Genomic DNA, 26,566 nt, shown 5'->3' on the forward strand with positions numbered 1-26,566 from the left:
CCGTTCTTGTGTTTTCTTATTCTAAACATGAACAATGATTTGATCTCTCAACATTTCATAACACATGTTTCCAAATTTACAATGGATAGATAAGGATCTTAAAGCAGTAATAAAGTCATCAAACAATTCCATGTCATGTTGTGCACAAGTATAACACTTGCAACTGTTTAGAGCTATGTTGGAAACAGGTTTACATCTCTTCTCTATCCTAAGTAGTGCTTCTTTACACACATTAGTTCCTTCACCTTCACCTTCCACAGGTGGAATTGGAGGAAAAGCCCTAAAAACCATCTGTCCTTCTGACCCTAGACAGTGCAAAAGAATACTCTTCTTCCTTTCTGCTTCCATACGCTCGCCATCAATTGCCTTCATGTAATTGAAGAACTCCTCCTTCCAACATGTCCATGGAATTGGCGGATCCCCCTTATTTTGTAAAAACTTCTCTGGTGGATCGAATTGCATATTGCAAAAATTGATGAATTGTCTCACAGAAATAATATACTATAAATAATGTATCCAAAAAAAAAAGATTGTGAAATATAGATCAATCCCGGAAAACAAACAGAGCTGTAACGAGTTATGCTAGTATTTTCACTGAATACAATGGCTAAATGACCAAAACTGTCCCAAAAAAAAATAGTTGTTCCTGAAATATACAAAAATAAATGCCAAGTCGCTTACTTCCAGAAGCATACATAACAAAATTGTTATTAACAAGATGAAATTGCCTTCTTATATAAGCAAAACGCTTCCAATCGGTGATAAGTTTGCTATGGTCACCGCAACCTCGTGAAATGGCTGCCACGTCATAGCGTGATGGCGTATAAACACCCACGTCATTAAATTCTCGCCCAACCTTGCTCGCGCGTTATGTTCCACAGCTAGAAAATTTGAAGGCTCGTTCCGACTCTGTTCCTGGCTGGCACCGTCACGTTCCAGTTGCCGGTGATGGATGCAAAATCTCGCACCGTCACGCTCCAGCTGCCGGTAATGGATGCACGAGTAAGGACTTAAAAATAAACAAAACTCCAAGACGCCCCTTCGGTGGGGCAGCTGTGCGCCGAATAAAAGTTATTAACATAACATAACATAACATAACAATTTCTTTAAAATGGATAAAAATCAGCCATTCAATGTTGGTCAGAGTCATTCATGCGGCGTTTTCACAAAAATAAATCTCGTACCTTCTTTAAAACGATGGTTCGATCCGTTTCTTCCTTGATCTAAGGATTGAATGTATAAATGAAGACTCCACATCTGTGCAGCTAAAAGTCTTGTAAATGTAGCCTGTGTTTTCCCTCGTCGCCAAAGTTTGTTAGAAAGTACACAGCAACACCATGAGGATCTGAAGAAGATTTAATAGCAGCGGCACAGCAACAAAGAATGCAGCTACTTGGTATGCAGGAACAAATAACTGACCTGATGCCTAGCAGCCAGTTAGGTTCTAAGTGGAACTCAAAGCATAACAAGAAAGACTTAAAGGTACAACATGAATAATAAAATATGAATAAAGATATAACAGGGAGTCTTCAAATAAATGCCAGTGTTGGAGAGAAGGAAAGTGTCCTGTGGAAGCTGCAGTTGGGTTCTTTATGGAAGGATACTGAAAGCAGAGGGGACTGGGTCTCTATCACTTAGGAGTGACCAGGGGCTCGTTAGACGAATGCCCACCGATGTTGGGTGCTTATCGTATGAAGAAGGAGACCTTGACTCTACAGCTGCAGGGACCAGGAGATGTCGAGGACAACCACGACCTGGATACGGGCTGTCCCATGAAGGATGTTGAGTGCTGAGAGGTCGGTGTCCAGCAGGAGCACCATCAAGCCTTGGCAATGGCAACTCATTAAGAAGGTCAAAGAAGGTTACTGTCTGGCCCAGCAAAGATCAGGGCACTCACCACATCCAGGGGAGTCAATGCAGGTCTGGAGCAACCAGGGGAGCCCAAGAAAGTAAGGATTGTTTCTCAAGTGGACCCACAGGCCGAAGGCACAGGAGTTGCACGGGGACCACTAGTAGCTTCACAAAACAACAACTTGCAGTAGGTGGCCTCACCCTTCCGCGCCTTCATTTCATATGGACTGGACCAGTGGTTCTGGAGAGCCCTACGCTCTACAGGCTTCATGACCCACACTTTCGGGCCAGGCTGAAATTCCACCAGAGTGACCTTCAGATCCCACCAGAGCTTCATGACATCCCGACTGGCCTCTATTTGCTTTTGCCTTCTACCATATTAAATGTATCTGGTTGCGGAGGTTTCATAGTAGCTTTTACCCACCCCTCCTTGGCAAGGCTCAGAGGTCTCCTAACAGGATGTCCATAGAGGAGTTCAAAGGGGATGAACCCTACTATTTTCTATGGCACCTCACTGAAAGCAAATGGAAGGCACGGTAAGAGGACGTCCTACTGAAGCTTCATGGGCTTAGGCAGGCCCATAATGATGCCTTTCAAGGTCTTGTTGATTTGTGGCACAAGCCCATTGGTTTGAGGATGATAGGGTGTGTAAACTTGTAGGTTGCATCACACTCATCTTGCATGAACTACATGTACATGAAGTTAGTACCTCTGTCAGACACTGCCTCTTTGGGTAACCCAACATGGGCAAAGAGAACCGTCAGAGCTTTAGCCACAGTCACTGACCTCAACAGGCTGGCCTCTGGGCAGCAGGTGGTATGGTCCATCATCACGAGGACAAATCTGCTACCTAAGTATATTTAGGGGTCCAATGATCCAATGATGTTGATTCCCAACCTACAAGGAGGGTGCCAATGACGGTAATGGGATCAGGGAAGCTTGTTGCTATTTTCCTGATTTCCCACTGGCCTGGCAGGTAGGACAGGACCTATGGAACTCTTAAGAGGCTGTCTTCATTCTGGGCCAACAGAAGTGGGAGACAAGCCTTCTGAAGGGCTTGTTCTGCCCTAAATGACTTGCCAGGGTATGCTATGAGTAAAACCCAGTAGGAAGGTGTTGTAAATTAGCAGCAATGGGTTAGCGTTAGCAGAAGCCATCTTGCATTTAGAAGTTATCTTATCTGCTTCTTAGAAGCCATTTTGTGTTTCTGGCAGTCATCTTGTCTACCATGTGCTGCCATGTGCTCACTATGTGCTTTGTCCTACTTTACTGTTAGCTGAGCCTGAAGTCTGCCCAGTAACAGGATATATTTAGCCTCCTCCACTTTAATGCATGCTCAGAAATGCCCGGTAGAATCTGCAGCTGTTACTGATTAGTTTCAAATAGGAATGTGTTCACTACGTTCTGAAAACTGTTAGCTCCTCCCACTTGGTTGAACAAAGAGAACTTGTATGTCCATATTTGGTAATTTTGTGTGCTCACAGGAGCCAGGACTGCCCCTTGCATTTATGCTTACTGTGTAAGTCTGAAATGTATTTAAGGAGCCAGCCTTCTGAATTCCTCAGACTGCCTCCTTCATTTGCCATGGCTTTTGGGCGACGCAGCCTCACCCCATATGAGTGTAATAAAGTATGTTCTTTGATATTCCAGATTTCTGTGTCAACCTTCTTGCTGCTTTTATGGACTATGTATCAGTGTGACCCCTGAGAAGCAGGTTTTTGAATACTACAGATGGCGCGCCAACGTGGGGCTCATCAGAGAGGTGGCTATCCGAAGGAGTGATCACCTTTTCAGGAGACAGAAAACTACTGAGGAGCATGAGACGGGTTTCTGCAGAGAAGGTATGCTGTGCACAGCGCTTCTGGTGATTCCTTGTGTCTGCAGCCCAGAGTGTTTCTGATTCCTCCTGATTTTGATCCTCCTTGTGATGTCACCCCTGACTGAGAACATTTTTGGCGTGAGTATTAAAATGTAACATGAAAAGATAGACCGTTTGGTCATTTAGAACTTGGCAGTTAGAATTTGGACGCTCTGTGATTGGTAAGAATCGTTGCACGGTACTTGCCCGAGCCTCTGATAGTCTTGACTGGCAAGGCAGTTTTAGGATACGCTTGCCCCGACTAATTTGATTGATTGTTTGGTATTGACTAGTCATTTTGAGCCTATGTATGTGAATATGTGAGTTGCAATTCATGTAGGCAGGTAATGCAGAGACTTTTCTTTACTTTGTTTGAAATTTGAACGGTGCATGTAGGAAGAGGTACCTTAAGCACCACTTGGAGTTTAATATTGTATATCCTGCAATATTTTTGGTCATGCCTGCTGTTAAGCTCCCATGTTAAAATGTGTTGCTTTTGTGAAAGGTACCATAATGTGATGTGAAATAAATGTGCCGGCTTCCCTTAGAAGGGATACCTAAATAGGTTTGTAAAAACATATTTCTTCCTTGGTGATTTTGTATCCCCAGGGAATTAAAATATGGACATAATACATGTAAGGATCCTTTGTTCGGTGCACTTTTGTGAATAGAGGAATGCAGAGCGATTTTTGATGCTCTGCCAGTCAAAACTGGTGAATTGCAGTCTTTTGAAACACTATTGCCAAGCGTTTCTTGTAAATATGCCAAACATTTCTTGTAAATACGACTTACAATTAGCATTTACAATGGTTTGGTTTAAGTTCAGTTTGTAGGTTGTCTTTTGTTTCAGTCCTATGTGTTGATCTGTGGGTTCAATGTGTGTTTAAATGTGATTTTTTTTACCGTTAGTGTAACTTCCTTTTGTGAATAGCGTTGGCGCGAATTTATGAAAAACATGCTTTAAGAGCTGTATTGTGTGTCCTGAATGTTTGACATTTTTCTGTTTCTGTGTGAAATGAGCTCAATGCGTGATTGTGAATTTCTTGATGTTTTCAGTCTGTTAAGAAAAATGTTGGATTCATTGATATTAGGTGGAAATTAAATGAGAATGCAGTAATTTGCCATGTTACCTGCTAAAATAGCTATATGTTACTTTTTAATTTCTAGACTAAGCAAAGGCACATATGTGCAAAAATGTTAAATGCTTAAAATAGATAAAGTTAAAATTTACATTCACTAGGAATATGAAAGGCCTCAAAAATTAAATTGTGTGTTGTGTAGGAAAACAAATTTGTAGCATTTTTTACTTACATGCATTGTTATACATGTAAAATGCTAACACTTCAGCTAAAGTGAATCTTTGCTACGTTTAAATGTATCTTGTGGCACACGCATTTTTGAAAATGTCTGTTTTCAGTCAGCGAAAAAGTGCTGGGTTTCAGCTTTGTGCAGACCCTTCCCGCCTTTAGGGCGGCAGATGTTGATTTTTTTTCAAAGGCCATGAATAACATGGGACTTTTTATTCAGCCAGGGCTCAGCCGTTAGTTAATTACGGTTTGAATTCAGCATTTCAGGATAGTCTTTTAGAGGGTTACAAAAATAAGGTTCATTATTTTGTATCACAGGAAGACATTTCAATTGTGGTTTTCCTCTCTTTTTAAACACAGTAAAAAAGAAAAAGGGGTATATTTCTGGTTTTGTTGCTCAATGTCCTTTTAAAATTCTGGCGCGAAAATCTGTCTTGTTTTCAGTAAGGCTTTTGCGCATAGGCTCATACATGACTGCGTCTAAGAATAATAGGCAAAGGATGCAGTTTGTTTTTATATGGGGATTTCGTATTTCAGATTGGGTTTAGATACAAAAAAAAAGTATTAATCATGGAAAAATTATTTGGAAAAAAAATAAGTGCTTTTTAAAATCGTTTTTAGATATTCACAAAGCTTAATACTCATACTAGGACCTCTTAAAATTAAAATTTGATTTATGTATGTGTGACTGCATAATTAGGACATTTGCATGTTGGTTTTTCACTTGGCGCATGCGTAACAGCTCATTTTTCTGAGGCATTACATGCGCTATGCCTCATGTTCGCTCTTTGCAACATGTAAAGCACATTCTGAGGATGATTAATATGTAATGCAATTGTAGGATTTTCATTTTTAAGTGCCCCAAAGTCAAAAGTCGAAATTGAGTTAAAATGGACTTTTTAACACAGCATTCTTGTCATTTACAATAGCTTTGCAGTGTTTCTGGCTTTCAGAAAATGCATATTTGTGTATATTACAAACTTGTGGGTTATTATTATTCGAGGTTGTTCTTCATAGCTCATCGAGCCACTGTGCCCGGTGCAGAGGTTTATGTTTAATATCAGAGTTGAAGGTTCTAACTTTGGCGGGGGCCCATTTTGTCTTTCATCTTTGTAGGGTTGATAAATGGGTACCATTGCATTGGGTGGTAGCAAACATTTAATTTAATGCTGGTATGCTATGTTATTATGCTCTGCAAATTGTTCACAGTAAATGTTTTATAATATAGGACTAAATGAATATTTATCCCTAAAAGAAGTCATTTATATAGCATGTGTTTTTCAACAGGGTTGATTTTTGTAGCTTAGAAAGAGTGGGGAAGGTTTTCTGCCTTTGTTAGTTTGAGTGAGGAAATAGGAAGTGGGGGTCTGAAAGGAGCCCATGGTTCGCCTGGCAGAGTTTGACCTTAAGGTCAGTGAGATGGGGGTTTAGCAGTAAGTGAAGACAGATGGAGCAATGAATGCTTGGTATAAGCTTCTCTGACTAGCAGAAACTCAAGCTTGCACATTAGATGGCTTGCGCGAGGCTTTTACGTCCACATCTGCAGCTCATTACATTAAGGCTTTGTCTCTGAGAAGTGCATTCCTGACAAGCCTTGAAGAAAGGGAAAAAGCAGGGCTTTGAGGGCCTCGGGGGGGGGGGCTTGGAGGGCCTCACGGGCTCCCAGGGCAGCAAGGACAGGCTGGTGCACGGGACGCAGTGCATCTGTGAAAGTACTTTATTTTTGGACGGTCAATATTAAAGTGGGTTAGCATGTTTTAAGAGAAGGATGGTTGGTTAACAGTTGAAATTTACTCTGTTATGCGCTGTGTTAGTAGTATGTTGAAAAGAGATGGGTTTTTATTATGACTTCTTTGAAAAGAAATGTTTGTGTGTTTTATTTAATGATTTTGCATTTTTTCCCTTATGAATGGTTTCTGCTGACCCTTGTGTTTCACAAGCGACACTGTAAGTTTTATTTGCCAGTTTGATTACCAGCGACTGGTGATCACCTGGCAAAAGTGGGGTGTGAGTAAATGAAAGCGTAATTTTGGTGTAATTTTGATTTTGATTTTGATCCTGACAAATTAAGCAGGCCTGGATTTTGGGTTTCTGGTTGCATGAATGCATGCACCACTGTTTATTTGCATGTGCTAATGTGATTTGTCTATGCTTTTTGTGCTTGGTATATTGCATGTATATCTGATGGTTTGATATGTTGTTTTGTTATATGTTGCTGCTTTTTGATATTATTACAAGTTTTCCCGTGTTGGGAAGGGACATGTATGGTATGTGTCATTGAACACCACGTGGTTAATATTTGTGCTCATAGTAAATTTCACAGAGATGATGTGTGCATACTGTGGACATGAAAATACATCACCTCACCAGTGAATGTTAAAATTTGGCCATAATAGTATTGAAGTAAAATAAAAGAGATATACAGGAAGTCACAATACTGCCCTTCTCCCTTAAGGAACAGGCAAGCCTAGATTTATATACATATTCTTGATTGGACCTAAGGATGAAATTATAGATTTGTGGCTCTTGTTAAAGGTGACCTAAATTTTTCATTTTTTCCCTTGAAGAAGGAACTGGACCATTAGCTGAGATTACCGTATATGGTGTAGCGGCCAGCAGTAGAGTTCAACTTTCAGCTACTGTGACCTTTGTTTATTACCCATACTCCTGGTATTAAGTCACAAACTTAACTATCACTTGAGTACATTTTGTTCTTCCTATAGATTTTTCTTTGGCCACTTTTCCCCTGATGTTGCATTGTGCCTAGTTATTAGGGACTTTAGCTGTGTCCTACTTCTATTTTCCTTTTTCCGTATTTTTATTACCAGTCAACGCACTTTTTTTATGATTGATGTATTGCTTAGGTTCACTTCTAGACTGCAGAGATGTAACAGGGACCACCATCTTATGTATAATTCCCTTTTGTATGAACTGACCAGACTGTTTCTTTCTCTTAAGACTTTTCTTTAGGCCTATATTTTTGGTGCTTTCCAGTCTGACTGTCAGCTTAGTGATAGACTGGTTAACTGACTTAATAGTATAGTAAGAAAAGTTTTCCATCTCAATGGGAGACACTGTATGTTCATTCTTGAGTGTGAAAAATGTAATGCCCATTCTTATTAGGTTCTCAGTTCTTTTGTCCGCTGTTTTAATATTTGATAGACCACGTGTGTTTTAATAATGGAAACACTAGGAGTTTCTAGCTCGTGTTTTCCTGTGTCCACATTTTGATAAATTAGCTTTTGTCTAAATGTCCCTGATCATCTGTTTTATGTGATTTTGCTTTTGAGGTGTTCTAGATGAGGGATTTAGGAACACTTAGATTTACTCATTGAGGAAAATGTTTAGCCCATTAGATGATGCCACTATATGTAAGGACAACCATTTAGATAGAATTCTTATGTAATTACCTACCCTTAGATGACAGAGGAGATGCTCTCATATAAAAACCCAATTGAAGAGGCTAGAGTCATTGTTTTGCCTTTTATGAGTATGATAGTGTATTTTAGATTATGATAGTCCCATGGCGTATGACAACTGTCTTGAAGATTACAGGCCACCTGTTTGTAGTCCCCTTGTTAAATATTGAATTGTTTTTTTGTGCTAAATTGAAGGAAATTAACAATTGTGTCACATTTCCTACATCACTAGGTTCTTCAGGATCTTCCAGAGTCAAAGGGAGCGTGACACCCTGCAGAACGAATGACCAAGATGAATTCTAACTCCTATCCTTGACAGCCATAGATGAAAGCAGGAAGTTTTGGTCTATAGTCCCAGCACCCAGTAAGGAATCTGCACGCCATCAATGGTATTTCCAAGTCCTTTGTTTACTTCATTGGCCAGCGCTGCATGACAGAGAGAAAAGAGGATTTCGTTTTGCAATAGAATTTGAATTGGAAAAAGGGCAAAAGCTACCTTTTTATGTACTGGCAACCTCTGACAGTGTACAGCCCCTTGAGCCCCTTGGCCTGAGTTTTGGCCACATCGTTCCCTTTTTCCCCTTTTGCCTAACGGAAGAGCAGTGCAATGGAGAATTCAAGATTGGCAAGAGGCACTATCTTATGGTGCCCATGAAAGAGCAGCTTGAGCGTCCTCTGACACTGAATAAGGAGTGTTGGAGTTTGAGAATGTAGTTCTGGTTGGCACGAGATGACCTGTGCTCATGATCAAAGTAGAGCATAATATCTGTAGTGTCTGCCGCAGATGAGAGACACTGTTGCACTGCCTTGAAACATTGAGACTTTCGACTGAACTGTGAGTGTTTGCCAAAAGGGCACTCCAACGGATGCTGAGACACATTTCTATGGAAGGCCTGAAATGAAGAGGCCCATGCGGTGATGGAAGAAGAGACTCGATGAACAATAATAGTCCGCCAGAGGGACTTGGGATGGACTCTCGGCATAAGTTGTGATCATATAAGCAATTCCTGAACAGTTAAGATACTGGGTGTTGTGGAATTAATTTTTATTTTCTTGCTTGCAGTGTTTTAGAGTAGTATTCCGTTTAGTACAGGTAGAATAGAAGTTCATTCTCTGTGGAAGAGTATCCCTATTCAACTTGAGAGCATTGAAAGATTGCTACTGTTTCGCCTGAGTGTATAGTGTTTTCTGAAAGATTTTAGGATTTGCTATTGCTTAGGGTTGTGAAAATGCTAATTTTCTATGTAATAGTGGTCATTACTTTCTCCTACTGTTTGTATGTATGTTTATGACATAATGTCCTGTTCTTTAGTATTCTTGGTCATACCCTTGCTGAAATGTTTAGAATGGAAAATGCTTATCTACCAATGAATTAGGAAATTGATGAAACTATGTGAAAATTAATGAGCACCTGTTTTCTATGTTCCTACTGGATTATACGAATGTCTTCAGCAAACGCTAAAACGGGCGACTGTTGTAAATTAGCAGCAATGGGTTAGCGTTAGCAGAAGCCATCTTGCATTTAGAAGTTATCTTATCTGCTTCTTAGAAGCCATTTTGTGTTTCTGGCAGCCATCTTGTCTACCATGTGCTGCCATGTGCTCACTATGTGCTTTGTCCTACTTTACTGTTAGCTGCGCCTCAAGTCTGCCCAGTAACAGGATATATTTAGCCTCCTCCACTTTAACGCATGCTCAGAAATGCCCGGTAGAATCTGCAGCTGTTACTGATTAGTTTCAAATAGGAATGTGTTCACTACCTTCTGAAAACTGTTAGCTCCTCCCACTTGGTTGAACAAAGAGAACTTGTATGTCCATATTTGGTAATTTTGTGTGCTCACAGGAGCCAGGACTGCCCCTTGCATTTATGCTTACTGTGTAAGTCTGAAATGTATTTAAGGCGTCAGCCTTCTGAATTCCCCAGACTGCCTCCTTCATTTGCCATGGCTTTTGGGCGACGCAGCCTCACCTCATATGAGTGTAATAAAGTATGTTCTTTGATATTCCAGATTTCTGTGTCAACCTTCTTGCTGCTTTTATGGACTACTTATCAGTGAGACCCCTGAGAAGCAGGTTTTTGAATACTACAAAGGTCCAGTAAACCTGGGGGAAAACCAGCACACTGGCAGCTCCAGCATCTTGTGCCTAAGGAGCACTATTAACCTCATGCGCGCTATTGTTATTCTGCTTGTATGCTGAGTTTTTTAAAAACCCATGTAACATGACGAGCTGGGCTCGTCATCAGTGTGCGAGGAGGCTACACCATGACGAGCCCAGCTCGTCATGAGCGTGAAAGGGGTTAAGGAGACCATTTTCCCTGGAGATTAGGTGATCCCCAGAGGCTTCACATGCTGCATGGGCTGAGGCTTGCCACCTCAAGACTGTAATACTCTTTCTGTGCTCTGCAGAATTGCTGGTGGTCTCACCATTAACTTGTCTAGGAGGAGTACACAAAGCCCTACTGTCACTAACCTCAGGCTAATCAGGGACAGACAGCAGGCACCAAATGGCTAAAGTACGAAAATGACAACTTTCTAAAAGTGGCATTTCCTGAAATGTCATTTAAAATGTAAATTCATTGTAAGTTAGGATTTTGGATTAGCATTCCAGAGACACCAGACTTGAGATCTTAGGTCTTCCCAATTGGAAATTGCACTTATAAAATGTAATACTATAATCCTAATGGTATCCAACGGGAGAAATAAGCCTTGAAGTTGGGAAAGACGATTTTTTGGAGTTTTTGACTACCAGAACATGTAAAACTTAAAGTACATTTCCTGCCTTTTTTAGATATATTGCAGCCTGCCCTCTGGGTTGTCCAGGGGCTAACATAGAGGTGTCTTGTATGTATAAAAAGGGAACGTTTGGGCCTGGCAAAAGGTTTATATTTCCAAATGGACAGAGCAGTGCAAAACTGCACCCACAGGCCTTGCAGTGGCAGTCCTGAGACATGGGCTATTTAAGTGGGTGACACAATAGGTTCTGCAGGCTCACTGGTTGCATTTAATTCACAGGAACTGGGTACAGGGAGTACCACTTTACTAGGAACACATAAGTAAATAAATATGCCAGTTGGGGTTGAACCAATGTTACCATATTTAGGGGAGAGAACACAAACACATTGGCCCTGTTTAGCTATGGTAAAGTGCACCGAGTCCTAAAGCCAGCAAAAACGCGGTCATAAAAGTTAAAAATGTAGGCAAAACATTGAGGATAAGATCAACCTAAGGTTGTCAGGTCTATCAGCTAGCCTTCCATTATACCGAGGCAGATTGCCCTTGCTCTTTAGCAACATTGTTTTATAAGCACCAACAGACTTCTAACTTCCCTCTCCTTTAACAGGATTCTACACTCCCTCTACTTTAACCTATTCAGGTATCGGTCAAATGGTTTTTAAAGAGGACATCTTCCAATCAGCCGAAACTCACCCGGGTCCTTCTTTGGGACCACACCTAAAGGGGAACAAACAAAGTTAGGAACCGGTGGTACACTAAACGGACCGGCGACTCGACCTCGAGTAACCTCCTTCCTGATCTTATCCTGTACCACGGTCGTATGCTGAAAGACCGATAGCTGATTTTTACATTTCGCTGCACCTTGAAAGTCCCCCACTGGGATGCGGAAACCATAAGAAAACCCGTTCCGCAACACCCCAGCAGAAGTACGATCCGGGTATTCACTGAGCCAAGGAATCATTGCCAAGGTATCAATCGGGGTAGGTAAAGGCGCCCCTCGGACTATGTTAGACCTGTTTGGCGCCTCCTCTACCCCTGTTATCACCCGTTTTGGCTCTGCACGTGGACTCAGGATGGGATGATTGCCCACACCCACTACATTTGTGTCTAAATTTGCACGATCCCTGGGGCCTAGTACATTTACCCCTGTTGAAGTTCCAACAAACCCCCCTTTTTCCTGTATTGCCGGCAGGCTTCGAGTAATTGTCGGTACCCGCACCTGACCGAAAGGGCGTCCCCGCATACTGGCGGGAGGATTCGCCAACGATACTCCCTACTAATGGCAATTTTAACATACCAGTCTCCTTCATTTTGGACCATGACACAGAATCATAACAATCCCACGTTAAGTTTTTATCATGTTCTTTAGCCTTTCTAAACAGGTTATCATAGCAGAACCAATGATTACCCTCGTGTGATACCGAGTACCCCATGATTCGTGACTGATAAATCGGCAATTCGGGAAACAGATCGGGCCTTCTTTCCCCCAAGATCGATGTAAAAACCCCCCACGCTTGGCCCCAATTGCCAATGTTTTCATTTACCTTAAAGGCGGCCATTTTTGCGCGCCAAACACTCGGATGCATGAGCTCCTTCTGGCCCTTAACATGCTCCATCTCATAGTGATCAGTAAGCAACGAGAAGATGTTTACGTACTCCCCTGCCCATATCTTCTCTTTAATAGCCAAAGGAACATGCTGACCCAACTTTTCCCTACGAGAGGGTGCTGACTCATCCCTCGCAATCGGCAATGGCCGCTTACCTTACCTGCTACTGCACCCGTCCCCTGTGGCTTCTCTACAGCGGCAGCCGGCGTGGACACCTTCGCTGCTTCCCGTGACTCACGCAGTTGCTTCATTAGCTCCTGTGCGTCGACAGCCGTGGCGCCCTCGCTACCTTTTCCCAACCACGCTGCTAATTGTGCTGCCAGCTCGGGCGGCATATCTTCCCCGGACACGGGGGTGACCACAACGGGAATCGGATTCCCTTTCTCCGGCACGGGAGTTGGTGCCTCGAGCGGGGTACTGGGACCCGGGTTGTCTCCCCCAGCTGCTCCCCTCCTGGGCCTCTTGTTTTTCCCTCCCGGGGCTGCTCCCGCCAAAGGACGTTTCGGCCCCCCTTCCTCGTCTTTATCCATTCGCCTCTTTAGGTCGGTCACCTCCTTCATTAGAACGCGCAGCATCTGGTCAGTAGTCATGCGCTTTCCCGCCTTCTTCGGCATTCTCCAACAGAGTATCTGAAAAACAAACAAGAACGATTACAACGCTCAAAATTGGCTCTTCGTTCCGTCTCGAGCTCACGTGCAGCGAGGAGGTGCAGCTTCAGAGCACAGGAACAAGAGGATGCCTTCGGATCTTGCTTCTCCTTTTATCCGTCTTCAGGGCGGGCGTAAACCCGCCCCTGCCTGCCCCTAGGGCGTGGCCAGCCGCGTCAGTGTCTAGGCCAACCCACTCTAGGGCGGGAAAAGGCGCGCCCCGGCTACGCCGCTTCGGGCATACCAGCCGAGACTCGCCTCCCGCCCAAGATGGCTTCCCGGGGGGATCGTGGTACTCCGCCATACGTTCGGGGGGACCGAGTGGTCGCCCCATTCCACTTTAACCTATTCAGGTATCGGTCAAATGGTTTTAAAGAGGACATCTTCCAATCTGACCTTGCCTATCTTCGCTCGCAGTTTTAAAAAAAAATGTCTTTTCATTCTTATTTCATTTCTTCAAGAACTACAGCTCCTACATAGAATGGAATCTAAGAAGATAATGACTTAGCGATTGCGCCATAGTTGGACCTACTGACTTCAGATTTATGCTGAAATCAGTAGTGCTTACACCCCATCAGGCTTTTTCAATGTAGGCATTACTTTGATTGACTTTAGAGGTGATGCAGTACTGTGATGTTGTAGAACACTTGCAAACCATGTAAGAATATTGATGCGGGCAAGAAGATTAGGCCAGGAATGAGATAATTTAATCTAGTCAACTTTGGTCTTGTTTCCAAGGGTCTCATTCTTCAACATAGACTTCTATTATTAGGAAGGCATTCTGCACTATTGAGACCAGGCAGACTTCTCTGGTTAATCGAATTCGTGTGACTGGTACAAATTCTTTGCACATTGCAGATTTAGCTGCGTTTCCTGGGCTGTACAGCAATGGGTTTTGCATACCTGCCAAATTTCAGGTTGCTTATGTGTGACATTACCATGGTAAAATTGCACTTATTTGTGAATGTCATGCTTTATGTGTTACACTATGTGTAAAACATGTATGTGATTAAAACCATGAATCCAGGGGGGCGTGGCCAAGATGGAGACGAAAATATGACGTGCCTGCTCGTCGCTCCGACCCCTGGCCTGGGCCCATCCGAATAGCAGTCCTCAGTGGATCCCTAGACAAAGCCTTGAACCCCCATTCGGTCTGGTGCATGCCTGTAGAGCCTGGACCCTGAGAGCAGTGCGGCATTGGCTCTCTACCCCGATGACCGGCATCCCGCTCGACGCTGCGTGGCCCGCTGCCTGCACTACAACCTAGGAGAGAGGTGCTCAGAGGCAGCTGCGCATTACGGGACAGAGCCCAGCCGAGGCCCCCCTTGGAGGATCCCGACTGCAGTGTTTGGCCCTGGAAGGGTGCCGTGAATCTGCTGGCAGTGGGAGGAGCCGGTACACCTGCACCAGGGACCCGGTGGCAGAAGGAAGAGGCAGTGTGGTCTTCCATAGGGGAGCCACTGGAGGACTTTACATCGGTGAAGCTGGCAGTTGAGCCCACGCTTGGCAGCTGTGGGCTCTGAAAGCCTTCAGGATGCTGTGTCCCTCAACCCCCTGCAATGCTTGAGAGGCAAGAGAGCCAAGTAGTCTGGGGCCCGGGTTCACGAGCACCAGATGGCAGCTTTGTTGCGGCAGTGACTAGGTCGAGCGCCCAACCTCCTTTGAAGATACCATCCCCCCTGACATATGGGGGTGTCCCCACCGATCACCCCACTGAGTGGTGCACTGCATCTCATGAGAGCGCGAGGTCCCTGCTTAACTTTGTGGAACCCCCTCAGAAGGAGGAGGCAGCGAGGAGGCCAAACTGGCAGAGGTGCTGCGCTGACCAGCGCAATTGGTGACACAGCCTCAACTGCAGGGCCTGGAGCTAAGGGAGGACTTTACAGGATCAATTTTTGCTGCCTCTGGTGAGCATCCAGAAGTGGAGGGCCACAGCAGAGCCGCTGTGTGGCTCCGCAGGGAAGATAGGCCGAGGGAACCACACGCTTGAACCTGCATGCCGCGCCACCGACTTTCAGGCTCCTGGAAACATGGCTGGAAGTGGTGATAGCTTGAGAAGCTTGAAGAGGAGTCTACCAGGCCCCCAGCACTCTGAATTCTCTTATTCTAAGTGGCATCGCTTCCCAACTGCAGGTAAAATAGAGCTAACCACTGCACGATGGCCACCAACAAATCCAGGAAAGATAGATCGGTAAAGAACCTTCTTCTCAAGGCTGGGGCTGGAGGAGCCAAAGCATCGATGTGCAGAGTGGTCCCTCGGGGGGACAAGGCCAACATGATCCAGAGGGGCCGGTCACGCATAGTGTCCTTGAATATCTCTTTTGAGCCCTTATTAGAGAATTCCATTTCATGAAAAAGGACCTGTCCACTGAGATTCGGGAGATGCGCAGAGACATAGATTTGGTGAGAGAGAGAGTCGACAAGCTGGAGACACAAACAGCCATGCGAGACAAGGAGGTGACACAGCTTCAGCAGGATGTACTGCATCTCCAAGACCAGCAATTGGATCTCCATTGTCATGCTGAGGACCATGAGAACTGTTCCCGCCAGAAAAACATCAGAATCAGGGGGGTTCCTCAGGGGTCGGAGAGGAAAGACATTGAGGCCTTCTTTGTGGAACTGTTTCATAATAAGTTGGGGGTCCCCCGGAACAATATATCAAACTGGACCGGACACATCGTGTGGGACCCAAGAGACCGGAGACTGCCCCCCTCCCGATATATCCTGACATGCGTGCACAACTTCCAGGGTAAAGAACGCATCCTTTGGGAGGCGCGGGGACAACACCCGATAGATTTTCACTCCTGCAGGCCTCTTCTATTTCACGTTCCGGCAACTTCTACTTTGCAGAAATGAAGGTAGTTACAGCCTGTCACGGTGTTCCTGCGCTCCAAAGACATCTCTTACTCCTGGGGTCATCTGTTCTGGCTCATTTTCAAGTAGGAGGGCCAGCTTCGCCACGTCCGCTCTCTTCGAGAGACCTGGTAATTTCTTAGTATTGCCCATGACACGCCTGAGAGGGAAGCCCACGCTCGGCGTCGCAACAATTCAGCAAGATGGCAACGAGTTGAGAAATCTCCATTCCGCCTTCACCCAGACGCGGAGACAATGGCTATGGAACGTGCAGATGTGCTGAACTCTCTGTCAGAAGACTCGAACACCGCAGACTGAAGTATTCTGGCTCTGGTAACGACAGCTGCAATTCTAATGGGATCCATATTGATTTAACTGGCTTGGCCCTGTGCTGTGTGGGGTGGGGATGGTGGGGGGCTCCTGCTATCCATCTCACGACTCTCCATGGGAAATATTGCCCAGGACATTTGTGGACTTCACACGTTGATGTTTTTAGTTGTATGTTCTTTGTTAGGGGTTTCTGGGTTTCCTCCTCCTTCCTCCAGATATGAGGGTTTTATGGTCTTTGCAATCTATACCTAATATTCGCTTTTGCAGGTTTGGGGGCAGTTCTTATTAGCACACTTTGGGGTTTCCTTTTACGTCGACCGACATTAATATCCTGTCTCTTAATGTTAAGGGGCTTAATAACCCTACCAAAAGGCGGGCTGTCTTATCCTTCCTTGAAAACTTAGACACTCATATTTGCTTGCTCCAGGAGATGCACCTTCTGCCAACTGACATGCATGGATTAAGATCTAGGGCCTTTCCTTATCAGCTGTTCTCCTCTCGATCCCCCTAAAATGACGGGGGTGGCAATTTTGGTCTCTGCTAGGGTTCCAGGTCAGGTGGGCAGCAAGCAGGGTGGATTCCTGGCACACACCTTCGCCCTGGGCACACACACCCTCACAGTAGCTACTGTATATGTTCCTAATGATGGCCAGGAGGGATTCATTTGAGAAGGGATACATGAGCTAACTGGCCTCCCAGACAGAACTTATGGGGAGATTTTAACTTGACCTTTGATAGTGCTGTGGAAGGAAACATCCTTTACAACGCAACTTTTACCACGCAGTGCCTTTACGACGCAACTTTTACAACGCAAACCATTACAACGCACTGTGCTGGGGGGCGCTCTAGGATAGGGAATACGTTTAATTTACTATCCAACACCTTCCCTAGTGTCCATGGGGACTGGAGTTGGAATAGTAAATTAAACTATTCACTATCCAGCACCCCAAAGCACTATGAGTTGTAAAGGTTTTCATTGTAAATACTGCGTTGTAAAGGCATGCGTGGTAAAAGTTAGCGTTGTAACGTCATACATCCTGTTGTGGACGATCAGGACAGCAATGGAGGCAGACTGGGGCCCTTTCTATGGATGAGAGACGTATACTGGCAGAGGCCGGATTCACGGACGTCTGGCAACTGCGGCATCCAGGGTCCAGGGAATAGAGCTCACCTGACCCAAATACCTGAGACTTCTGAGACTTGCAGACCTCCCTAGCAACCAGCCCTGAACACTCTGGCTACCTAATGCATTCACCTATAAGGGTCTATTCCAGTTCAATCTTGACATCCTCAGCTCATAAAGGTATACCTATTGCATGGGAGGAGGAAGTTCAGGAGGAAGGGGGGAGTTCCATTTTTGTAATTTTTGTCATATAATTTGCCAAATGTAATAATTCCATTGCCGGATTGCATTCCGATGAACACAGAGCATGCTGGCTTGTTCGTTGAATCCTATGTTTCAAAAATCAATAAAGAAATGTAAACAAAAAAAATATTAATCCAAATCACTGTAAATATAAATATTCTTAGATAAATAATAGTGTACGGTTAATACAGAATGATTCATGTTTAGAATAGTATCTGGAAAAAGTGGAGCATAACCTGAAAGTGAAAGTATGCTGGATATTTAGGTAATTTGAATACTCTTTGGGAGATATTCTAAAGAACATGCGATAATCATTGCCAAAATAGGTTAACGCAAATTTTCATATTGCTGTCTATCGTGGAAAAATAACTCTGTTAACCTCTTCCATGCTCATGATGGCTCCCGGCCATCATGAGTCACGGTGGGCGTGTACTGATGATGGCCGGGAGCTGTCATGACCACGCCCGCGATTGGAATCTTCAACACTGCAGCGGAATTCACGCTGCAGCGATGAGGTTGACATTGTATTCACAACACGGCGGTAACATCCGATAGTCGCCCGATATCACGTCAAATGTCCGCAATAAAACTACAGTGACGGGGATAAAAATCCAAAGTCGATCGTGAAAAAATTGGTGAAGAGCCCAACTGTGATAATAAAACAGTGACAAGCTGACCAGGTCTTCAATTCACACCTGTCAGGCAGGAAAAAATCAATATAAAAGCATTCTATGGGCTTTGAGGCCCATATGAATGAATGTGAAGACATTCAGTATTACCGATTCAGTATTACCGAATCAGTAATACCGGGAGGTATTTCAAGGGTGCCAGGGCGTCCAAAGGACACCCTGTTGCACCCCAGAAATTTGCATGTGTGCAACTGTGGTGCACATACATGTCCTAAGGGCATGAATGTGTGCCACATGGCACTTTAAAAAAATGGAAAAACGTTTTTTTTAAGGGAAATCAGTAATTACCACCAACTTGAATTTGGTGGTAATTACCGATTTCTTAAAGCTAAAAAGCACTCTGTAATGTGCTCTCTACATTGCATTTAAGGATCGGTATTACCGATTCCTTAAATGCAAGAGCAATAAGGAATCGGTATTAAGGAATCGGTATTTACCTATTCCTTATTTACCGAGTCCTTACCTACATTAGGAATGGCTAAATACCGGTTGGTAATACTGAAATTTACCGAATGTTGGCGTTACCGACCGGTATTTAGCCACCTACACCTGGCCTCAGAAGTATTCTCAAGGTCCCCACAAATCTGCATCTGGTGGGAAATCCCAATCATTCAAGAAGACAGGCCAAAGGAAACAATGGTGTAAAATCTGTAAACAGAACAGCCATTGGACTAGTGATTGTAATAAGACCAAAGACTCAACTCCAGCCACCATTGCCCCTAAGGCAACTGTTCCCCCTAGTTCAGCTTCAGGTGGTGGTAATCAGAATAAGGGTGTAGGAGAGTTAGCCCTGGGTTCCGAGATGGACTTTGGCTTAGTCAGAGTTCCAAATCAGGCTGTACTGATCTGTGATGGAGGCATGGATATGTCCTCCTTTTATGAGCCCCAGTAATTTGGGCAAATCCAGACAGCATCCTTTAATTAGTGGAAAAGAGGCTTTTGCATTCAGGGACAAAGGAGCAAGCGTCCCAACGGTGACACAAGACCTAGGGGCTCCTGAGCAGATCATACTTGGTGAAATGGACCAAGTGACCAATGCTAGCAATGTCAGGATCAACCATGCCCTAGCAGTTGTTAATTTCTCCTGGGGAGGTGGTAATGGCCTTAAGAAGGTTGTGCTAAGTGCAGATCTCCCTCTTGAATGCTTGTTTGGCAATGATTTGGAGACTTCAGCCTGGTCTGAAGTGAGGTTCAGGACCCATGCAGAAATGTTAGGTATCCCTGCACATGTGTTTGATGTGACTAGGTCACAGGCCAAAATGTCAAAAACTGAACAGGCCCTGGATTCTGGAAGAATGGCCCAGGTGCCTTCCAAGAAAAGAAGCAGTAGGGTTAAGGCAGTGCCTTCCCCCCATGACTCAGAATACAGATCAAACTCTTGAGGGAGATGTTTGTAGTCCTAAAAAAGGAACTATCCCAGAGGAGCTTGAGCCTGATCAGGTTGAGTTCTTGGGGACAGGCGGCCCGTGCAGGGCAGATCTGAGCCAGGAGCAGTTGAGCTGCCCTTCTCTTGAACCCCTTAGACAGCAGGCTGCTCCTGAGGCTGCTGGAAACGCTAGTAAAACCCATAAGATATATTGGGATGATGGACTCCTGTATTCAGAGAGTAGAGACCCCAAGCCTGATGCAGCCAGGAGGTTGGTTATACCTCTGAAGTTCAGGGGCTTCCTATTGACACTAGCCCATGATATTCCCTTAGCAGGTCTCCTGGGTCAAAAAAGGACTTGGGACAGGATTGTCTCTCATTTTCATTGGCCCCACATGTCTGAAGACACTAGGGAGTTTTTTCGCTCCTGTGTCACCTGTCAAGCCAGTGGTAAGGAAGGTGGTCCAACAAAGGCCCCCCTGATACCCCTACCTGTGGTGGGTATTCCCTTTAAAAGGGTGAGGATTGCTATAGCTGGCCCCATAGATCCTCAGACAGCCTCTGGGCACAGATTTATCCTGATGGTGGTGGACCATGCCACTAGGTACTCAGAAGCCATTCCCCTTAGGACCACCACAGCACCTGTGGTAGCAAGGACCCTCTTGGGAGGGTTCTCAATGGGTTGTTTCCCTAAGAGGTAGTTTCAGACAGGGGTGCAAACTTCATGTCTAGTTACTTGACTGTAATGTGGAAAGAGTATGGAGTGAATTAAAAATTCACCACACCCTATCACCCACAAAGCAATGGTTTAGTTGAAAGTTTCAACAAAACCTTAAAGGGCATGACCAAGGGTCTCCTAGAAATGCTTCCGCGTAGATGGGAAATCCTTCCGCCCTGCATTTTGTTTGTATACAGGGAGGTTCCTCAAAAGGGGGTTGGTTACAGCCCTATTGAAATTCTGTTTGGGCATCCTGTAAGAGGTCCATTGTGTCTGTTGAAGGAGGGATGGGAGTTACCTCTCAAACCCCAAAAACAGGACATAGTAGACTATTGTATTGTATTGTGATTTGTAAAGCGCGAATTGCTGCCCCAATGGGCGTCCAAGCGCTGAGGCATAAAAAACAGAACTGATGAGTGATGGAGACGAGCTTAGATGGATCTAGTAAACAGGTAAGTTTTCAGCTGCTTTCGGAATGAGAGTAAGTTGGGATTGGACCTGATTTGTAGCGGGAGTGAGTTCCACATCTTCGCAGCGTTTAAGGAGAACATCCTTCCTCCGGTCCTGGCTCTCCGCACTCTTGGGACTACGGCTAGAAAAGCTTCCGTAGATCGGAGGTTTCTGTTAGGATGGTATTGAGTAACCAGTTTGTTGAGGATCCTTGGGCCAGACCCCCAGAAAGCTCGATGGGCGATGCATAGTGCCTTAAAAGCCACTCTCTGCTTTACTGGGAGCCAGTGTAGGGCGACCAGGGCGGGTTTTGCGGACTGCGTCCTTGGAATCTGCAGCAACGTGTGGGCGGCGCAGTTTTGGACGACCTGCAGTTTTCGCATGGACAGCTCTGGGGCCCCCACATACAGAGCGTTATTTGAGTCCAGCCGGGACTGGATAAGGCCCTGAACTGCCACTTGTTTTGCTTCCATTGGGAGGAGGGGGAGGACCTTCCTTAGTGTTCTAAGTAAGCCAAAACAGATGGCGGAAAGTTTAGTGGCCTGGGTGGAGAAGGAGAGGTTTTTATCCAGCCATACTCCCAGGCTTTTTACACTCTCTTTGGGGGTGGGAGGTGTGCCCAAGCATCCAGGCCACATGGAAGGGAGTAAAGTGGGTGAAACAGAGCCTAGGAGCATGAGCTCCGTTTTATCTCCATTCAGCTTTAATGAGGAGCCTGTCATCCACTTTTTTATATCCTCTAGGCAGTTCATCAGGTTTCCTGAGGTGTGGCCGGTGCTTTCCTGCGTCAGTGAAACCACTAGCTGGGTATCGTCGGCATATGATACAATTTTTATGCCTGATGGTTTGACGAGCCCAGCCAATGGTTTCATATAGACATTGAAGAGCACAGGGCTCAGAGAGGAACCCTGTGGTACTCCACAGTCTAGGGGTTTTCTGGCTGATGTTATGTCCCCATCAAAGATCTGGAAGGATCTGTTATACAGGAATGATTCCAGCCATTTTAGAGCGTCGCCTCCGACACCGATGTTATGCAGATGGTTCAGCAGAGTGGCATGGCTGACCGTGTCGAAGGCTGCACTTAGATCAAGGAGGATCACTGCCACTGATCCCCCTTGATCCAGTATCCTTCGAGACTCTTCGACGACTGCCAGCAAAGCAGTTTCAGTACCATGTTTTGGCCTGAAACCTGTCTGGGTTGGATCCAGGAGTGCATGGCTTTCCAGAAATTGTGTCAACTGGGTATTTATGTGTTTCTCTAGCACTTCTTACCCAGGGAAGTAATGAAATTGGTCGGTAGCTAGAGTGATCTTCTGGATTGAGGGTGGGTTTCTTTAGCAGAGCCCGTACCATGGCTCTCTTCCACCCAGTTGGTACTGAGCAGGAGGAAATGGATGAGTTAAGGAGCTCTAGCACCACTGGAAAGATGGCTTGGCCTGCCTGGAGCAGTATTTCTGGTGGGGCAGGGTCGAGGGGAGACCCCGATTTGACTTGGGCTGCCAGTTGTTGCAGTGTCTCCAAGTTTAGTGGAGAAAAATGATCCAGCCTAGGTTGTCCTTGCAGGGGGGAATTATTCAGGGGGCTTTGATTAATTGAATTGTTGTCTGTTACCGGGAAAGGAGAGTAAATCTGCGTGACTTTATTATGGAAAAAATCTGCAAGTTCATTGCATTGCTCTAGCGATTTCGGGACTGGGGGGGCAGTATTGACAGTAATGCATTTTTTGACCAGATGGAAGATCTCCTTGGGTTTTGATTTTGCTGCCATTATTTGGTCTGCAAAATAGGCGGACTGAGCTGTTCTCACCCCGTTTCTGTAGGCCTTAATAGCTTCTTTATAATGTTTTTTGTTTTCTGGAAGGAAATCTATTCTCCAGGCTCTCTCTTTTTTCCTACAGAGGCGTTTCAGGTCTCTCAGGGAATCTGAAAACCAGGGAGCAGACTTGTGTACTCTCTTAGGAGCGGGATTCTGTAGAGGAAGGATCGTGTCCAGTGATTTCCTGATCCAACCCTCATAGTTGTTATTTGCTTGGTTGGGGTTAGTACAGGGAGGTGGACGGGAGTCTTCAAGGATAGTTGTCCATGACTCTATGGAAAGTTTTTTCCAATTCCTCCTAGTTATAGGGCGGGGAGGCAAAGAGGGGAGTTTGCTGGTAGACCAAGTAAATGGGATGAGAAAATGGTCTGTCCATGGAAGGCGAGTGGGTTGGCCGACCGTTAGTCCGGTGCAGTTACTAAAAATTGGGTCGAGCAAGTTTCCCTTTTCATGGGTGGGGGACCTAACCAATTGAGTCAATTGCAGAGCTGCCAGGTCCTCTGTTAGTTCCCTAGCAACAAGGTCTGTGGGGGAGTCAAAATGGAAGTTAAAATCTCCTAGAACTGTATAGTTAGCCGGAGTTAGAAGCCGATTCGCAACGATATCTGGTAGAGACCTAATGAACAGTTTTCCTGAATCTGGGGGGCGGTATATCAGGGTACCAGAAAGGGAGCTGTTCGCAGAGAAGTCTATTCTGAATGCAATGCTTTCGCATTCGGGAATAGCTTCGGACGAAATACGGCAGCAGTATTTCTCTTTTAGAATAATAGCCAGGCCTCCCCCTCTTCCCTTGGTCCGGTCCATTCTATGGATTTGGAACCCAGGGGGAAGGGCGGTGACTATGTCTGGCTCTGACTGGGGCGTGAGCCATGTCTCCGTCAAGAAGATGGCATCCGGGTTGTGATTCTCTAAGAGTAGGCATATCTGTGTGCTATGCCGAGGAAGAGATCGGCAGTTTAACAGGTACATCTGGTGGTCCTGTGGCGTGGCTGGCGCCTCACTGGTGTCAAAGGAGTGTTTGCAGCCAGGGCATTGAATAGGGAGGTCGGCTGGAGGGAAGGAGTGCGAGCATTGCGCCATAATAGGAGGTCTTACCTTTTTTAAGGCGGCTGGGCTGTATGTCCTGACCTGGATGGTGTGGGGGGCAGGGGTTGTGGCCCCTGGCCCCGTCAGGTCGCGGACGGGCGCAGACGGGCTTGCCTTTGGCGCGCCTTCGGCGCACCGCCGGCGCGCCCGCTGCGCCCGTCCACTGCGCCTCCGGAAACAGCACATTCTTAAATGAGGGGGGAATGGGGGGTGTGTGGCCTAACTCGGTGGGCGTGTCCCTGTGTTTCCACGGCGGCTGTCCTCAACCCTCCTCAGCGCCTAGTTTAGCTGCGCGAGGGGTTCGATTGTCAGGGGGCAGTGGTTAGGCTTAGGGGATTACAATTCTGACACACTCAACAGTTTTAAAAACAAACTTTAAAAATGAGGAGCCAACAGTATTCACACACACAATAATAACAGAGTAGTTTTAAAAATTGCGTATCCCTGCTCTCGGCTTCCGCCTCAAGAGCTCTATCTTTTATCAAGCGCTGACCGGAGAGCGCGCGCTTTTATAGCGAGGGTAGCGGGGGGCGTGGCCTAACTCGGTGGGCGTGTCCCTGTGTTTCCACGGCGGCTGTCCTCAACCCTCCTCAGCGCCTAGCTCAGCTGCGCGAGGGGTTCGATTGTCAGGGGGCAGTGGTTAGGCTTAGGGGATTACAATTCTGACACACTCAACAGTTTTAAAAACAAACTTTAAAAATGAGGAGCCAACAGTATTCACACACACAATAATAACAGAGTAGTTTTAAAAATTGCGTATCCCTGCTCTCGGCTTCCGCCTCAAGAGCTCTATCTTTTATCAAGCGCTGACCGGAGAGCGCGCGCTTTTATAGCGAGGGTAGCGGGGGGCGTGGCCTAACTCGGTGGGCGTGTCCCTGTGTTTCCACGGCGGCTGTCCTCAACCCTCCTCAGCGCCTAGCTCAGCTGCGCGAGGGGTTCGATTGTCAGGGGGCAGTGGTTAGGCTTAGGGGATTACAATTCTGACACACTCAACAGTTTTAAAAACAAACTTTAAAAATGAGGAGCCAACAGTATTCACACACACAATAATAACAGAGTAGTTTTAAAAATTGCGTATCCCTGCTCTCGGCTTCCGCCTCAAGAGCTCTATCTTTTATCAAGCGCTGACCGGAGAGCGTGCGCTTTTATAGCGAGGGTAGCGGGGGGCGTGGCCTAACTCGGTGGGCGTGTCCCTGTGTTTCCACGGCGGCTGTCCTCAACCCTCCTCAGCGCCTAGCTCAGCTGCGCGAGGGGTTCGATTGTCAGGGGGCAGTGGTTAGGCTTAGGGGATTACAATTCTGACACTCTCAACAGTTTTAAAAACAAACTTTAAAAATGAGGAGCCAACAGTATTCACACACACAATAATAACAGAGTAGTTTTAAAAATTGCGTATCCCTGCTCTCGGCTTCCGCCTCAAGAGCTCTATCTTTTATCAAGCGCTGACCGGAGAGCGCGCTTTTATAGCGAGGGTAGCGGGGGGCGTGGCCTAACTCGGTGGGCGTGTCCCTGTGTTTCCACGGCGGCTGTCCTCAACCCTCCTCAGCGCCTAGCTCAGCTGCGCGAGGGGTTCGATTGTCAGGGGGCAGTGGTTAGGCTTAGGGGATTACAATTCTGACACACTCAACAGTTTTAAAAACAAACTTTAAAAATGAGGAGCCAACAGTATTCACACACACAATAATAACAGAGTAGTTTTAAAAATTGCGTATCCCTGCTCTCGGCTTCCGCCTCAAGAGCTCTATCTTTTATCAAGCGCTGACCGGAGAGCGTGCGCTTTTATAGCGAGGGTAGCGGGGGGCGTGGCCTAACTCGGTGGGCGTGTCCCTGTGTTTCCACGGCGGCTGTCCTCAACCCTCCTCAGCGCCTAGCTCAGCTGTGCGAGGGGTTCGATTGTCAGGGGGCAATGGTTAGGCTTAGGGGATTACAATTCTGACACACTCAACAGTTTTAAAAACAAACTTTAAAAATGAGGAGCCAACAGTATTCACACACACAATAATAACAGAGTAGTTTTAAAAATTGCGTATCCCTGCTCTCGGCTTCCGCCTCAAGAGCTCTATCTTTTATCAAGCGCTGACCGGAGAGCGCGCGCTTTTATAGCGAGGGTAGCGGGGGGCGTGGCCTAACTCGGTGGGCGTGTCCCTGTGTTTCCACGGCGGCTGTCCTCAACCCTCCTCAGCGCCTAGCTCAGCTGCGCGAGGGGTTCGATTGTCAGGGGGCAGTGGTTAGGCTTAGGGGATTACAATTCTGACACACTCAACAGTTTTAAAAACAAACTTTAAAAATGAGGAGCCAACAGTATTCACACACACAATAATAACAGAGTAGTTTTAAAAATTGCGTATCCCTGCTCTCGGCTTCCGCCTCAAGAGCTCTATCTTTTATCAAGCGCTGACCGGAGAGCGTGCGCTTTTATAGCGAGGGTAGCGGGGGCGTGGCCTAACTCGGTGGGCGTGTCCCTGTGTTT

Source organism: Lissotriton vulgaris, chromosome 5, assembly GCF_964263255.1.
Source record: "Lissotriton vulgaris chromosome 5, aLisVul1.2, whole genome shotgun sequence".
NCBI lineage: Eukaryota > Metazoa > Chordata > Amphibia > Caudata > Salamandridae > Lissotriton > Lissotriton vulgaris.